The sequence below is a fragment of the Lepidochelys kempii genome, chromosome 16 (genome assembly GCF_965140265.1).
Source record: "Lepidochelys kempii isolate rLepKem1 chromosome 16, rLepKem1.hap2, whole genome shotgun sequence".
Lineage (NCBI taxonomy): Eukaryota > Metazoa > Chordata > Testudines > Cheloniidae > Lepidochelys > Lepidochelys kempii.
The window spans coordinates 27,806,023-27,823,177 of NC_133271.1; the positions used below are offsets into that span (position 1 = coordinate 27,806,023).

Here is a 17,155-nt window from a genome sequence, read left to right on the forward strand (position 1 = left end):
ATAGAACTCCAGGGATTAAATAATCATATTGCGGGTACATGACAACTTCTCATTATCACTGCATTCTGCAAGAGCTTCTTCAAGAAAGAGAAAGGAATTTCCCAGAAAGAACTAAGGAAAAAAAGGATGTCAAACCCCAGTAAGTACATTCCCACAGAACTAGAGTAAAAGATTGCAATTTGAGCCTTGCCTTACAGTCTGTCACAGCCCAGAATGCAGGAAAGCATCAGCAAGCTCACATAAATGGGAACGGCAAAGTCACACCACATTTCACACAAAATATACTTTATTCCTCAGAAACTAGCAGCCTGGAGATCCCTCACTAGGCACCAACAGGTCTGGCATCAGGATTTCATGAATATTTGTATTAAATGGAAAGAAGTAGTACTTAACTTCAACAGTGACTGCCACATACAGTTACTAATGGCGGAAAGAAAGTCAAAATTATGGAGGTGTCCAAAGGCGGCTCTGCAAGCATCATACTATGGGATTTGATCACCAATACCTCCCCCATAAAAAACCCTCAAAAGTCAGAATCTAACAACACAAATTACATAATCTTTACAGATTCTTACTGTTCTCTCTCTCTTCCGTTCTCCACCTCGTCTGTTGTCATTTCTTGTCTATGCTCTTTGATGGAGAGATGTCTTTTTTTTTTTTTTTTTTTGGTAAAGTGCCATACAGATTTATACCATTGCATAATATTAAATAATAGTCCCAGCACCATGCAGGACTTCAGCAAAAGAATGGGAGAGAAGAAATCCAGCATTCCATTTGTTAAAAATATACCTCTTAAAGAATAATTCAACTTCTACCACAAGTTTTAATAAGTTACATTAACAATGTCCAGCTGTTTTCTAGCAACTTTTATTAAATTACAATTATGCATGTCTAGACAAATTACTTTAATTAGAAAAATAAATTGTCTGTCTGTAAATATTTCTGTCTGCTAAAAATGAGAGACCATAAGGCATGTGTCCCTTTGCTGTAATTTGCCAGCTGAGGGCCTTTAAGTAATAACCTGCTGGCTTTGACCTCAGGAGTACAGACAACTAAGTACAGTAGATGGATATTTAAAAAGGAAATGTCTCCCAGGTTGTGTACTGAGAATGTTCTTTAAATATAATTATTTACACCTCACTTAGTACTGGAAAAGGCACTGCTCACCTGCAAATGGTAAGAATTTGTTTAAACAAGCAGCAGCCTTAGGCTTCTCAAAGGTCTGCAAACTCCCAATCAAAAATTACTGCTGCCCCATCAATGTGTCATATAAATGTTGGCATGTTAATTGTGTATTTATAAGATTGTTAATGGTTAGTTAATTTACCTCCTACACTATTATTGTACTTGAAATGATTTAATGTCTGCTGAGGGAGTTAACAACATGTAACAGCAGATGCGGTATTTTTACCTTTCTACACTGTACCCCGACTTCGAGCTATTAACAGTCAGCATGCTAAATTGCTCAGGCTTCCTTACAGTCTTACACATGCAATCACCTTGTCTATTCATAATTATGGGAAAAATCACAAGAAATTATGTGTTCAACTCTAGAGTTTAACCAAAAGAACTCCTTTTATTTCTAATTTTAGCAAAGGTACGTTAAAACCCCTTCCATGCTAAAATGTATATTAACTGGAAAGTCTTAAAAATTCCACCAAACTTCTCATTCAGACAATGTGAAGATTATTCATCAAGTCCTGATCCCCCCCACAGTATTTTAGCACTTGCCATCTATATTATAATCAGTTCCCACTTTTGACAGAGGCAAAATATAATGCAATGTCATGATTCTGACATGAGGCACAAAGGCAAAGAAATTCAGGCAAACTTCTCAACTTTATAAACCGTTACATGAGAAACCTTAAATACTAATATTCCCACAGATTTCAATGAGACTACTCACAAGAGTATGGATTTGCAGGATAGATTGACATTAATCTGCTTGGCTGAGGCAATGTATCAGAGCTCATGTGCTCCTCAGACCCACGGCTGACTATTGCAATTCAACGTGTAGTAGCGAGACATAAGAAAATATCAGGACACCATCACCACTTCAGCAAAACACAAATTTTGTGTTTTTAAATCAAAACCTTCATATTATTTTAGCATTTTGAACTTCACTGATACGGTTTTATTTAATGGTAATATAATTTAGACACAACTTTTATGTATATTCCATACAAAACATTAAAAATGTAACAGTTGTAGTAAGAAGCCTACAAAACTGTAACTTTGCCCCGTTGGGTATGATATAATTACATGATCACAAACTACTTATCCACAAAATCTTTATCTTTGTTCAGTGTACAAAATACATGCTTCTCAGCGATGAGGCAGTTTCTTTTCTTTAACTTTATTGTTCAGTGCATGACCCAATGTCTCACTTTGTGCACACCATCCAAGCTATGCACTGAACAAGGTCTCTCTTTCTCTCCAGGCTTCTCTATGGATCTGATCATTGTAGTATTCAAGCACCTCACACATCTTCATGAATTTATCCTCACACATTCCTGTGAAGTTAAGTAGTATCTTCATCATTTTACAGATGCAGAACTGAGCTACAAAGAGGCTGAGTGACTTATTCAAGGTTGCACAGGAAGTCTATGCAAAGTCAAGAATATAACTGATTCCTGTCTGATCCTTGGGTCTCAGTACACTGATTTTATCATAACAATGCTTCTTCCAGTAGACCACTGGCAGTGAATGAAATACGGTTGCTCTGTACATCAGCCTCATTTATAACAGAGTATAGAAGGAGTAAGGCAGAATGCTCTGGATCCCAGACCAATTCACCACACAACCCCATCTCATTCAGTTGTCTAAAGTGTGCACAAAATAAGGCAGTGTTCCTGGGGAAAAATGGTATGCAAGCATATAATTAAAAGACAGTATCTTAGTGCATACACAGGGATACATATATACAAAGGGATATATCTAAATTTGAGCTACAAACTTTAATGTGTCACTTCCTGGCTTCTGGGTGCTCTTGGCAACATAATGTTCTTTTAATATAATATTTTGTATTGAATTTCTGGGGTGTTTTTTTAAAACAATGAAATTACTCCAGAAATGCTACTATATTTACTGGACAGCAATAAAGATACCCTTCACTGCACAGTATGTGCAACTGATGAGGTAGGAGTTCACACCTCATTCCGTCCTCACCTATATCAGACAAGAGAACCCAGGAGCTCCTTGGAGGTGAAATAAGGCAGGGCTCTGAAGAGGTCATACCTCTTCCCATATGGTACCCCTTGAAAGTCCTACCTCCATTCATGCACACCTTCACATCATATTCCACAATCCTGTCTTTGAAACCTGAAATTCTATTCCATTGTCACACACCCATGTGCACATACAATGAAATCCTGAGACGTATTCCACTCATTTTACATAGGCACGTTATGTGCATTATCAATTGAAGTTTGGGAGATAAAGCTAATAAGAGTTTAACATAATCCAGTGCATGCAACTTTTAAATCCTTATAACTCAGCCAGATCAAATCTAGTTTTCAGTGGCCATCTACATCGTCAGGAATATAACCATACAACATTCCAATGTTGCACTGCTGCCTCCTGAAGTTTAGACCTTCAGAGGAAACCAAAATAATTTTCTTAGTGAAAAACTTAATTTTTGCATTTTCCATGCTCGAAAATGGGCCAAAAGTGTGACATTCAGAAAAATTTGCTCTTGGACTTCTGAAATAACAAATTTCAGCCGAAGTGGTAAAACTCTGAGAAAGCAGTAAGCAACTAAAAATGACCTTTTATAATGGAAATATGAATGCATCTGATGAAGTGAGCTGTAGCTCACGAGAGCTTATGCTCAAATAAATTTGTTAGTCTCTAAGGTGCCACAAGACCTTCTTTTCTTTCAACTATAGAGATCACTGCTTGCATTGCCTGTAAGCACCTGCTTTTACTTCTAAGAATGCAAGAGCACTAAATTACTCTGAAATATTATGCAACTTGGAAAAATAATACTTCTGTAATACAAAGTTCCACAGAAACCAGTGGGATACGTGTACCATTAATGTCAAAAGATCTTTGCAGAGTGAAGCACACAGAGAACTAATGAGAACGCTAGTTGCTAAATAACGATTTATGTTTATACACATCATTTGTGCTCAAGATATAAACAACACTAATTATCCTAAGAAAAGTACAGTTGAAATCAAAAGCATTCCTTTTTACAGGACACTGTCAAACAAAAAGTAGGTAATGATTCTTATTAGAAAATATTTCTTCTACCATCATAAACAGTTAGCTTACCCTAAAACTAAATACTAAGGAGCCAGATTTTGTATTTGCACTAAGGTAGGACTTAATACCAATATAGAAAGTACTAATGAGCCAATTTAGCATAGCATTGTAACATATCACTATCTCCACAACCATAAAATATTGCACCTAACATACTGTTAGGGAGAAAGTGTAGGGCTATTGATTTCCAGATGTCAATGGAAAACAGTTATGGAATACTGCAGACACCTCTAGAGGCTACAGCAAAACTAGATAACTTTTCAATCTCTCCATCAAAGCACTTGCTGTTCCCATTTTAAGGAAGGCAGAATATCAACAGAGAGCTAGTCTATACTATAATACTACATCAAGGATATATCAAAAAATAAAAGGACAGTGCAATATTGATATAAAGCTTGAGAGGTTGGAAAGCAGAAGAGGAAAAACAAATAAGAAAATCCTGAAAAATGTTTACCATTTATGCTGCAGTTCACCACAAACCAAAAACTGTTCTGTGAAAGATCTCTCTTTTGGTGGGGAAAAAAAATTAAATTTAAGATTTTGCCACTGCTGTAGCAACTTACAATACATGATCCAAACTGGTGTCATTTGAAGTTTACACATGATAAACAGATTTATATCGATCATAAAATATTCTGATAAGCACAACGGGTGTGCACTTGCCTGATTCCCCCCCTAACCTAAAGCTCCTCTGCTCGATCAGGACTATTATCTGAATTTAACACCACCTACTTAATTACACAATTCTTTTTTAAAACAGCAAAACGATGGAAAGTTTGCAAGTCTTGTTAAAGCTCCGAGAAATTTAAAGATACATAACTACAAATACCCATTCACAGTAGTTTATAATGAAAACACTGACAGATCCTCAACTAATGCAGTTTTATCTGGTCCCAAGGTAAGCTAGTGTAATATCCCTGGGCAAGAGAATAGCTAATTACAAAAATATATCCAGATTTCAAATTTCTCTCTCTTTTATTCTAAAAATGTTAGCGAAATGTCAGTTTCTAAGTAGAGACTATTTGTAACAGAATTATATATTTATTTAGATAACTGTTTATGAGATACTAAATGCATTATGGGTCAAACAGACCTCAGACTCCAAAGCTGAGTTGCACAGAGACGCAAGCTCAAATCTCAAGGAGTTTCTTGAGTCCAGGGTATAGATATTGCTGAGACCAAAAAAAGCACTCTCAATCTATAAGTACTGTCAACCTCATCTTCAAATATCATAAGTCAGATACCCCTAAAGCATGAGATTGGCTTCAAATGTACCTGATTTTTAAAATATCTATCTCTCTCTCTCTATATATAAATAAATATAAAATTTGAATTCTTTTTATTTGTATTCTGATATTGAGCCTTTAAGATTCAAGTTTGACCAAGATATGCGGGTGAACGAATAAAAGACATATGGGATGGATTTAAGACACAACTTTATTAATTTTACACTTGGTAGTTGTGCAATATGCCCACCTGCCGTTTTGACAGTACCAGAAACCGGTTGCAGTGCAGGTTATTGGAGGGGAGGGATAGCTCAGTGGTTTGAGCACTGGCCTGCTAAACCCAGGGTTGTGAGTTCAATCCTTGAGGGGGCCATTTAGGGATCTGGGCCAAAAACTGGGATTGGTCCTGCTTTGAGCAGGGGGTTGGACTAGATGACCTAGTGAGGTCCCTTCCAACCTTGATATTCTATGATTCTATGACTCCATTCACACCATAACTCAGGGTAGACCCTCCACAGCCTACCCTGCGACACAGTTCAACGGTGAAACCTCTCTCTTTTCTCCCTACTGCAGGAGCAAGCTGTCGTAGAGGCCACCAAGGTGGTGGGCATCTCAGTCCACAAAGACTTGAGGTCTCCCCACTCACAGAACCGCAAGTTCCATCAGCCAAAAGCCCAGGTCTCATTTACCACTGGAAGCTGGCCCTAGGAGCCTTTACCTGCATTGGATACTGCCCACAAGTTGCAAGGAGTTAACAATTTGACCTTCCTTACTCAAAACTTTTAAATCCTATTGCATTCAACCCAACTGAAGCTCTATGATGCTGTGAGGAAGGCAAACAAAGCAAAACAAAAAACAAAACCACAAACCTTTTGCCAATTTGGCCCAATGGGAAAAAATCCTTTCTGATCCCAAAACAGACATCAGTCAGAGCCACAGCATCATGAAAAACCACAGGTCCTATGCTACAACTAAAAGGATGGAGGGTGGGGCATCTAACCAGAACAAGGGGCTTTTCAAAAGCCTGGCTAAATTTAAACTGGTGGGGGTAGGATGTTGGGGGGCATCCTGGACTCATCCTCCTGTTCCAGCCAAAGGAGAAACAGAAGATTGGGGAAGGGGATGGGGTCATGTGGCAGCCACCATCTTACCACACATGCGCTCTGGGCTATTCTCCCGCCACTGACCCCACGTTACATTCCCAGCCATCTGGTCAGAATCCTCTCCCCTGTGAATGCAGTTAGGGGGTATTTCGAGCTTTTCTCTGCAAAGGTAAGGGCTAGAAACCTTTTTTTCCCCAAACACAAACTGAAATTCCGGTATAAACACATGATTAGCAGCTGGAGGCTTTGAGAAAAAATATTGAATATCATGGCAGTTGGCAACACTAAATTATGGTAAAATGAGTTTTTCTTTCCCTTCCATCACCTCTGAGCTCTGTTTGGCTATGAACCCTTCTGTTCTGAATGGTGAATGCCATGAGAACTCCCCATCCATATGACTGCACAAATAGTCTGGCTGACATTATGGCCACCCTCCCCACCTAACCCCTGTTTTTTGCAATATCTCCCCTGCTCCCACAGGGAGACTTACTCTCCAGTGACCTACATAATATAAATTACTTTTAAAATTAAATTGAATTTATCTGGGATTAGACAAAGCATTAGGGCAATGGTCTGACGTCAGGGTAGACAGGTTTGTTGTGAACATGCTTTTGGTGAGTTCTGAGGGCAGCAGCTCAGACGACAATTTCATAGTAGTCAGAATAGATTTGCAAATTCACAGTTGGCCTATTGAAATAACTATACAGTGATCATGCAGTCCCCATGCCCTGAATAACTAAAGATCATTATTAGAAATTGTCGTATGTTATGGTTAAAAAAATAACCAAACCATCTTTATTCAGACAAAAGCCTTAGACAGAGTACACAGCTCAGTAGGACGGACAAATAAGTATACAGTTGCGGATCAGGAACTATTCTGAATTCTGAGTCGATGGGATACCTCCATTTTAGTTTAACAGTTTAATAAATGTGGTTATGCTGCAGTTAAATTTCCTAAATTGTCCCTACAAAACCAGAATATTTGTGAAGACACAGCCACCCCTTTAAAGTGCCACTTATCAAATAAATGTCTCATGGTTTTAATAAAATATGTTGTAATTGTCCATGTTTCAAGTTAAAAGTAGTTTCAGATTCGACCCCAGCCACAGTCCTTCCGCCAATTTCTGTGATTTTCCTTTTTTTAAAAATGTTTCTCTTTTGTTGTAAAAGTAAAATTGAATAGAGAAAAAAAAAGTTTTCTTTGCTCTATTTGTTTTATGTTTCAGTAATAGTAGGCAATCTTCAGACAGAAGGGTAATTTTTAAGTCCACTGTGTTCCATAATCAATTAATAAAGAATTAGATCTTATTAGATTTGAAAAAAAAAATCAAATTTGAAACATCACAGAACTTCTACAAAGTATGAAAGTATGCCATGAATATAAAAAAATTCCTTCAATCTCAGAATGTAGAAGGCTGGAAAGAACAACACAATATTACATGATCGTAGGCTTGAGTGGTTCCTTGATCCCTAGACTTTAACATCTCCATTTGATGGCAGCTTTTTAAAGTGATTTTAAAGGCCAACACAAAAAGACAAAGATTAGTAAAGCAGAATTCATTTCCCCAACAGCACATTGGCTGAAGCAGGAAGGTGAGAATGCACTTCAATAGTTTATTGGTTCAGGTAATGCAAAATAATTTCACAGTGACTTCTGCCTCCACTTATGAAAAATCAGCTCTGGATACTTACTTTCTCACCAGTACAGGAACAACCTTTCCTCTTTCTAGTCTTCAACCTCTGGTAAAAGTACCAAATTCAAATATTCCAGCTCACTGTGAATATTCAAAGACTTGAAAACTATACAGCATACATATAGTACTTGAGTACTAGACAGAATCCTGTACGTGCTAGATAATGGAGAGAGGAGAACCACATATGAAAACTTAAGTTAATGTTTCAAACACTCAGCTATATTTAAGACTGAATACTTAGTTAGAAAAGCTGTCACTAATATCCTTTGGTTCCTATATTTAAAAAAAAATAATGAAAGGCACCATTTAAAGTGGTTTTTAAAAGGTAACCGGTCATGAGAAAAACTGGATTTTTAAAAAATATGATGCAAGTGCAACATTTATTAAAAATATCTTTAGAAATCCTCGCTAGCTTAGGAACACGTAAATCTGTTTTATATAAAATATTTTATTTCTGTATTTACAGAATTCTGTTTGGAATTCTTCTACTTTTGATGTCACACTAATCAGGATGCAAATTATACCAACTGAAATATCTTAAATATTTTATTTACTGTGTCATGGAGGTAGAGGGGGTTTGGAGAGAGAGAAAATTGGAGCTCCCATGCACATAACCTGCCCCCACTATTTGTTTCTTGGTCTTGTCAAAGCTTCATTTGACTGTAAACAAACCGTTCCTCTGAGTTATCCCACATCAAGATTTAAGCAAATAAATATGTATTAAAAAATGCAGAGAATATAAATTAGAGCAGACAAATCTGTATCTAGACTCATGCCTGCAAAGAGCATTCTATCAATATAGTGAAATGCTAATCTCCTAATTAACAACCTAATTAGGTAATTATGGCTTTGCAGAGGGATGCCTAAATGAAATATGACAACATGGTCACCTCTTTATATGGCACCTGTGGGCCTTTTCAGCTGTCACTGCAAAGAGTGCAATATCAATTTGAACAGATGACAAAGTGTTGTCATTTTTCATTCTGATATTGTACTGAATGGTTTGGACAGAAGCAGTTTACAAAAGCGGCATCTTGTCTGATTTTTGCCTAATCTAAATATGTTCAAACACTTTGCTTAATTTTTAACATCTATGATTATACTGAATTTTTTATATTGGCTACTACAGAAGTGTAACAGAGCACATACTCCACATTCACAAAGTTATCTAATCATACTGTGCTGGCCACATACGATGAAGCTACCATAGTCTTGAAGTACATGCTCATTAGGGTTGACAAGAGCAGCAAAAACCTAGAGCACATTAGTTCATTTCGGCATTTAAAGACACAGGTTTTTTTTTTAAAAAGTTACAGCACTTTGTAAATAGCATGTTCCAATTTTGTTTTTTAAATCCCTTTTAAAAAATTGCTACTTCTATTAATGATCAAAACCCTTTTGCAGAACTTGAGGAAGGATGGGTATTCAGCATCAACAAGACAGTGAAACTGACTATACTTTGCCCACTGAATAGCACTTTCTGTAAACTGATTATTTTTCTTTATCATTCTTCAGTTACAGTAATCTGATGAGTTACTTATAACGAAAGTAGGCACAACTTTAGATGGAGCTGTTATTTTTCAAGTTGACACTGTCCTTTAACAATATTTGGAGATCCTCTCGACAGATATGCAAAATGCTTTGCAGACATTAACTAAGCCTCAGTGTTCCTTACATTAATGTATTACTATATTTGTTTGCAAATGGGAAACTGAGGTACAAAAAGATGATGTGACTAGCCTAACAGTAAGTCAGAGGCAAAAAAGATAAAAGGAGCTAGGAGTCCTGATTCCTACTCTCCAACTATAACACAAGGCTAAGCCATGAAAGTTAACAATCATGATTTAAAAACATAAATAAATGTTTTTATTTAAATCATGATTTTTTTGTAAATTAAAATATTTTATATACATGTTGCTAGTTCTTTACTTTCTTCCCATGTAACAGTCTTAAACTGCTAGTGAATATTTTGTATTTTTTCTTTAATTTCCAAATTGTTAGTAGAATTTCAGATTTTACATGCATATTTATTCTAACAAGTTTCACACTTAAAATGAAAAAAGAAAAGGAGTACTTGTGGCACCCTAGAGACTAACAAATTTATTTAAAATGCTGATCTGTGCTGAAAGACAAGCCCAGGGCCCCCAATAACAACCATACTGTGAGAACAACAAACTCAAACACAGAATTGATAAGCATAGAACCTGTGTTACCTCCACCACCTTCCATTGTTGAGGCCTTGGGTGTTGGTAAACCACACTCCTTCCTGTTCTCTGCTTGAGGCACATAATGGTTTAGTCTCCTGAAGACTGCTATTTTAGTCTAATCCTTGCTATTGGGCTTAATTTTGGAGTAACTGGGTGGGGATTAGCGGCCTCTGTTGTGCAGTAGGTCAGACTAGATATGGGGTTCTCAAACTTAATTGCACCGTGACCCCCTTCTGACAACAAAAAATACTACTCAACATCAAGGTGGGGGAGGGGGAGTCTGAGCCTGCCTAAACCCCACCACCCCAGGCAGGCGGGCCAAAACCAAAGGGCTTCAGCCCCAGGTGAGCGGTCTGTAACCTGAGCACCGCCACCCAGGGCTGAAGCCTTCAGGGTTTGGCTTCAGCCCCGGGCCCTACCAAGTCTAATGCCAGCCCTGGTGACCCCATTAAAATAGAGCCGTGACCCACTTTGGGGTCCCAACCCATAGTCTGAGAACTACTGGACTAGATGAGCTGCTAGTCCTTTCTGGTCTTCAACTCTCTAGGTATGATTACAAGCCATTAAAAACCCATAGCTGGGTTGTGCCAACTGACTCAGGCTTGCAGGGCTCATGCTAAGGGGATGTTTAATTGTAGTGTAGATGTTTGGGTTTGGGTGAAGTGAGGTGGGAAGGTATTTGTGTTACAAACACCAGAGGTGAAAGTAAGCCGGTACACCGCCACTACCGCAGCTGGAGCCCCAGGCCCCTTAAATCAAGATTTAAAGAGCCTGGGGATTTAAGGCCCTGGCTCTTCCAGCTGAGGCCACGCCCCCTGCTCAGGACTCTGGCATACGGTAAGTCCTTTAACTTACTTTCACCCCAGACAAACACCATCACTTGTACACATTTACATAGTACACACTTCAGTCTTTAACCATACACTTGCCTGAAAAGGAGAATCCAGAGAAGTATATTTTTCTCTTTGCCTGTACACCACTGAAAAAAATAAAATTAGATCTAAAAAAAGTTTAGATCTCCGTCAAAGTTCTTTGAAGAATTGTCAAGGGACTCAATTTGTAGACTATGGCTTGCACTTTTCCTGAACAAACCTCATTAGTCCTTGACAATGACCTAAAACTGGGTTTGCTTGCCTAGGGCCCCCTCCCCAAAAGATCTGACTGTAGGATTGTGGCTTGTATCTTTCATCTGCCTATGGTCCTTTCTAACAAAACTAAAGAGACAAACTTAATTGCCAGAATATTGGCAGGATTACATTAAGGGCTGTTTACCAATTTTTCTTTGGTTGAGATACCTTATATCTGAAGTAAATTCCATTTGGAATATTTAACTGGCTTTCAACCACAAAATAACTGCTCCCTATCAGTCATAGTTTTATGGCTAGGTCTCTGTCACCATAGTATCACATTTCAATACTAAAAAATGTGATCCTAGAGAAATGAGAGGGACATTACCTTTAAAATGTGTTTTAGATGTATAGTTCATTTTGTCTACATCAACAGTAAAAGCATATTCATAAATGTAGATTCCTGTTCCAAATACTGTAAATCTAGCTATGAATAAAACTAACTGCACTGCATACATTTAAAGGTAAAGAGAAGAAAATCCACAGTACGTAGGCAAGGCATATTACCAGAATTTAATCTCAACATTTTTCTATCACCACACTTTGTTCCAAATGCTGATTTTCCCCCCCACCCTTTATTTAAAAAAAAAAAAAGCGTTACCTGCCAATTTCTCTCTCTGGTCCTAATCCTGTTTTCTTGTATCATTTCTACTTCCAAAGCTAGAACTGCTAGCATCCAAAATTAGATCCTGAACAGCCCTCAGGATTTATTTTCTTCATTTTTATATTCCACAGTATTTACTTATAAAACAGCAGTTCATTCCAAAGAAAGTATTTTAGAAATCAAAATTTGTACCCATTTATATTAAACAAAATTAAACTGAATAAACTTTGGACAAGACAGACCATAATCACATTTCTCTCTCATCACAACGGGGCTGGGGGTCCGTGCACCCCTTTATGAGTTGTTTGCATAGTCACAAAGAAAATTACTATTTAGAGAATTGCCCTTTGGGCTCTATATCAAATGTAAGCACAGATTCATAATTGTTTAACTTTAGCTATCTCTTCTTTCTCCTTTTAATTTTCAAAGCTCCCTAGCGGTCTCTTTTTTCCCTACTTTTTTCCCTGCTTCCTTAATTTCTGAGTTATTAGCCCAAGGCTTCTGAACGGTCAGTGCACAAAGCATGCCCCGGTTTTTAAAAAAATTGTGAACTAACTTTTGACAGGACTTCCTCTCAAAACACATCATGGAAACAGGTTACGGACGTGCTTCATATGATTAAAATTGGGCTAATGGACAACACTACACCAAGCCCAAGATGTGAACAAAAACATACTACAGACCAGCACCAGTAAAGACAAATATTAGCAAATATGGAGGCTTTTTCAGTATATGTCTTGTTTTGAGAAAGCTTGCCAGTGGATTTCAGTGGTAGCCATGTTAGTCTGTATCAGCAAAAAAAAAAAAAAAAAAAAAAAAGGAGTCCTTGTGGCACCTTAGAGACTAACAAATTTATTTGCGCATAAGCTTTCGTGGGCTAGAACCCACTTCATCAGATGTATGAAGTAAAAGATACAGGAGGAGGTATAAATACATGAAAGGATTTGGGTTAATTTACCGAGTGTTAGGTCAGTCAGTCTAACGAGATAAATCAATTAACAGCAGGATACCAAAGGAGGAGAAATAACTTTTGAAGTGGTAAGAGAGTGGCCCATTACAGACAGAGTAGCAGCCGTGTTAGTCTGTATTCGCAAAAAGAAAAGGAGGACTTGTGGCACCTTAGAGACTAACAAATTTATTTGAGCATAAGCTTTTGTGAGCTACAGCTCACTTCATCGGATGCATTCAGTATTTTCCACTGAATGCATCCAATGAAGTGAGCTGTAGCTCACGAAAGCTTATGCTCAAATAAATTGGTTAGTCTCTAAGGTGCCACAAGTACTCCTTTTCAGACAGTTGACAAGAAGGTGTGAGTAACAGTAGGGAGAAATTAGTATTGAGGAAATTCAGTTTAGGTTTTGTAATGACCCAACCACTCCCTCCCTTAGGGTATCCTGCTGTTAATTGATTTATCTTGTTAGACTGACCTAACACTTGGTAAAGCAACCCACATCCTTTCATGTATTTATACCTGCTCCTGTATCTTTTACTTCATACATCTGATGAAGTGGGTTCTAGCCCACAAAAGCTTATGCCCAAATAAATTTGCTAGTCTCTAAAGTGCCACAAGGACTCCTCGTTTTTCTTGCCATCAGAGACACTGGGGAAATATTAAAATGTAGAATATCAAAGGGCTGGATTAGCCTCACCTCTAATATATAGACTATATAGACCAGACAGACTGAAAGAACTGGTGTTAGTAAAATGTAGCACAGCAAACTTACTGTCATTATGAAAAGGTGCTAAAAGGAGTTCTTTGCATCAACAGACATGGGGGAAGGCTGTGAAGACTTTTTGCTTTTCTACACTGAACACAGTGTTTTTTTAAAAATCAACTTGTTTCAGTTATTTAAGGTATCAAGGGCCCTCGGGCATTTGTCTCATTCTTACACCCCAGAATTTCTGGTAACGGAAAGCTTGTTTTATTGAAAATAACAAACAGATCCTCTGACAAACAACTTAGTGATGAGATCTTTATTGTAAGGGCCACTCATACTCCTATACAAACAAATTCCAAGAGAACCAAACAATTAAAAGTGAAACCTAGAGCAGACAGGGCACATAACTGAAATAAAAAGCTATGGCAGGGCTCTCAAACTGGGGGTCAAGACCCCTCGGAGTCATGAGGTTTTTACATGGGGGAATCACAAGCTGTCAGCCTCTATCCCAAACCCTGCTTTGCATCCAGCATTTATAATGGTGTTAAATATATTAAACATATATTTTAATTTATGAGGGGGGGTCGCACTCAGAGACTATGTGAAAGCGGTCACCAGTACAAAAAAGTTTGAGAACCACTGACCTACAGTAATCAACAGATGGTGTGTGGCTATGAGAAGGGGCTTGTCTACACACCAACTAGAACTGAAATAACTAAGCTGGTTGTAATTCACACTTTTTTTTACTTCAGAGCAAATCTGTGGATAGACTCTTACTTTGGACTATATCAAAACAGTACACTCTCAATTTGAAAAGTGTCAACACACAGATTTGCACTAAAATAATGGGAGGTTTTAATTACAACCAATTTAGTTATTTTGGTTCCAGTCTGTGTATAGACAGGACCTAAGTAAAAGGTAAGCTAAACTGAAAACAGTCTGGATGCCCCAAAAGGTTCATCTTGTCATTTAGTTTTCAAACAGTTGTCAAGTAAACTATGTTATTCCTGGTCTAGATGACAACCAGGGCTTAACAACACTTATATCAAACCTTACCTTTGTCTCAATCACAAAATATACCACTCCCTCTCCCACCCTGGAATTCCTACAGTATGTGAGCACTGCAGTTGGCTGGCAACCCTTCTCATGTGTGTCAGAAAACAAGGCAATGAACCAGCAAATAAGGCAGAGTGGAATCACTTTAAACGGTCACACTACAAGCACTCTACACAACCAGAGTAGCATGTTAGAGACTGGGGATCCAAACCAAAGAAGCTCATGCAACAGGAAAGTTATAATGTTAATATGAGGTGGTAATAGCAGAACACAGTGGAATGTAACTTACCATATTATCCCAGGACATCAAGTCTATTGTACTTGCTTATGGGAACCAGAAACTCAGTATCTGAACCAAAGCCTCTCAACAGTATCTCAATTTCTATAATGTGCCTGAGTCCAGGCCTTTTGCCACATGCCCCACCAGATCATCACCTGTTTTCCCCTTTCAAATCACTTCTTAGAAGCCCACTTGATCTACATTGTTTACCCAAACTATAGCTTCTTGTCCATTATATTATGCAATTACAATGAAGACCTTGCAAAAAGATTGGTGTGTTTTAAGTGCCTTTTACCTACTCTAAAGGGCGGCCTACATAAAGCTCTCTATATAAACCGTACTAATTTGTATATCTACAGGACTGATATATTCACATAAGTCTCTGAAATATCATAAAGGTAGAATAATGGTTTCCTGTAGCCCATGAATTTAACAAGACTTTTATTCTGAGGAATAAATGAACGATTATACAGAAGAATCTCACTAACTCACACAAGTGAAGACCAGCTGTCAATTACAGAATTTTGTGAATTAGCAACAGAACAGGTGCACTAAAACCATGCTCATGTAGCATTAGCTATACTTTGTTCACTCATTTTCACTGTTTAATTTTAATGAAATGTGATAGGCAGTAAGAGATTTACAAATATTCTGCACCACACTGTGAAGATAAGGAAGTCAGACGCGTGGCAACGTACAATAATCTCTGCCAACAAAGCTCTGCTGAGAGAGAAGGAGAAACCGCAGGTTTGTACCAACTACATAGTTCTGTTGATCACACTCCTTTTTCTGCCTTCAACGAGGTGTCAAACGCCCGCAGCGAAGTACCATGTTAGGGACGGGTCAGGGCAGGACAGGGAGCGGGGACTCCCGGGCTCCTCCAGCTCGGGGAAGGGGCGCTGGGAGCGAGGGCTCTGGATTCCTGGGGCTCCAGCGGGGCTCCAGCTGTTCCAGGGGGTGGGGGGCAGACGGAGACTAGGGCTCTGGCCTCAATGCCGGGAGGGGAGCGGGGTCCAGGGGCCGGGGTGGGCAAAGGGGCGCGGCCCGGCCCTGCCCAGGGCCCAGCGGGCGGCGAGCCGCAGCCCCCGGGCTGGGCTCGGGCTCGGGCTGCGGGACGCGGCCTGCCCCAGCACAGAGCCGAGCTCAGCCCGGCACCGGGGCTCCATCCCCGGGGCAGCCTGCCTGAGTCCAGGGAGCGGGGCCGGCGGGAGCGGGGCGGCGCAGCTGGCACCCGGGACCCTTCCCCACTTACAGGCCGCGCGGGCGCTGCAACTCCCGTGGGGCCGGGTCCCTCTTCCTGCCCCCGCCGGCGGGGCCGCTTCCGGGGCCGCTCAGACCCCGCCGCCACCCGCTCGCGGCGCGGACACGCGAACCCGGAAACACAACCTCCTGCCGGAAGTGACGGGGGTCGGGGGCGCACGGGCACGCGCACGGGCACGCGCCGGCGGGAGGGGGGGGCCGCGGGCCCGGCTGGCGCGCGCTCCGGGAGCCGCCGAGCCGCGCCGCGCCGAGCCGAGCCGAGCCGCGCCGGCCGCCGGGCCCGCAGCCCTCGCCTGCTGGCGCTGGGGCGCCCCGGGCCGTTTGGGGCGCTAGGGAAGAGCCGGGAGTAACCCCCGAGCAGCCCCGCGGCCCTCGTGGAGAGTCGGCCCAGGCGCTCGGGTGCCGAGCTTTGCAGGGGCCGGAGTCGCTGCCCGGCCCGCGCAGGCGGGCGTGGGCGTCCTGCTCCGGGGTCGCCTGCATCTGTAGGGCCGAAGCGCCTTCCTCTCGTAGGGGGGCTAGAGTCCCGCAGACGAGACAGAGACCCGGCATCTAGAGGAAACGTGCGGGACGCCATGGAAAGGGCCGGCTGTCATAATTTGCAAAAATAAGAAAGTGAATGAACAATTTTGGCGTAAGAAAGACCCAACAACCACAGCCGGGAAAAGGGATGTCAT

General features: G+C 40.2%; 1 protein-coding gene across 6 annotated transcripts in view; it reads right to left on the bottom strand.

The window, feature by feature from the left end:
* The window catches only part of MAPKAP1 (MAPK associated protein 1), a 161,482-nt gene extending 144,867 nt beyond the window's left edge, over nucleotides 1-16,615 (bottom strand). For 5 of the 6 annotated variants that reach the window (XR_012155279.1, XM_073314624.1, XM_073314617.1 and 2 more), the window contains exon 1: nucleotides 16,474-16,615. The gene's annotated coding sequence lies outside the window, so the exon portion shown is untranslated. Of the gene's footprint in view, nucleotides 1-8,287; nucleotides 8,446-16,473 lie in introns of all 6 variants that reach the window. The other variant, XM_073314616.1, reaches the window with a different exon arrangement.
* Between the last annotated feature and the right edge of the window lie 540 nt (nucleotides 16,616-17,155).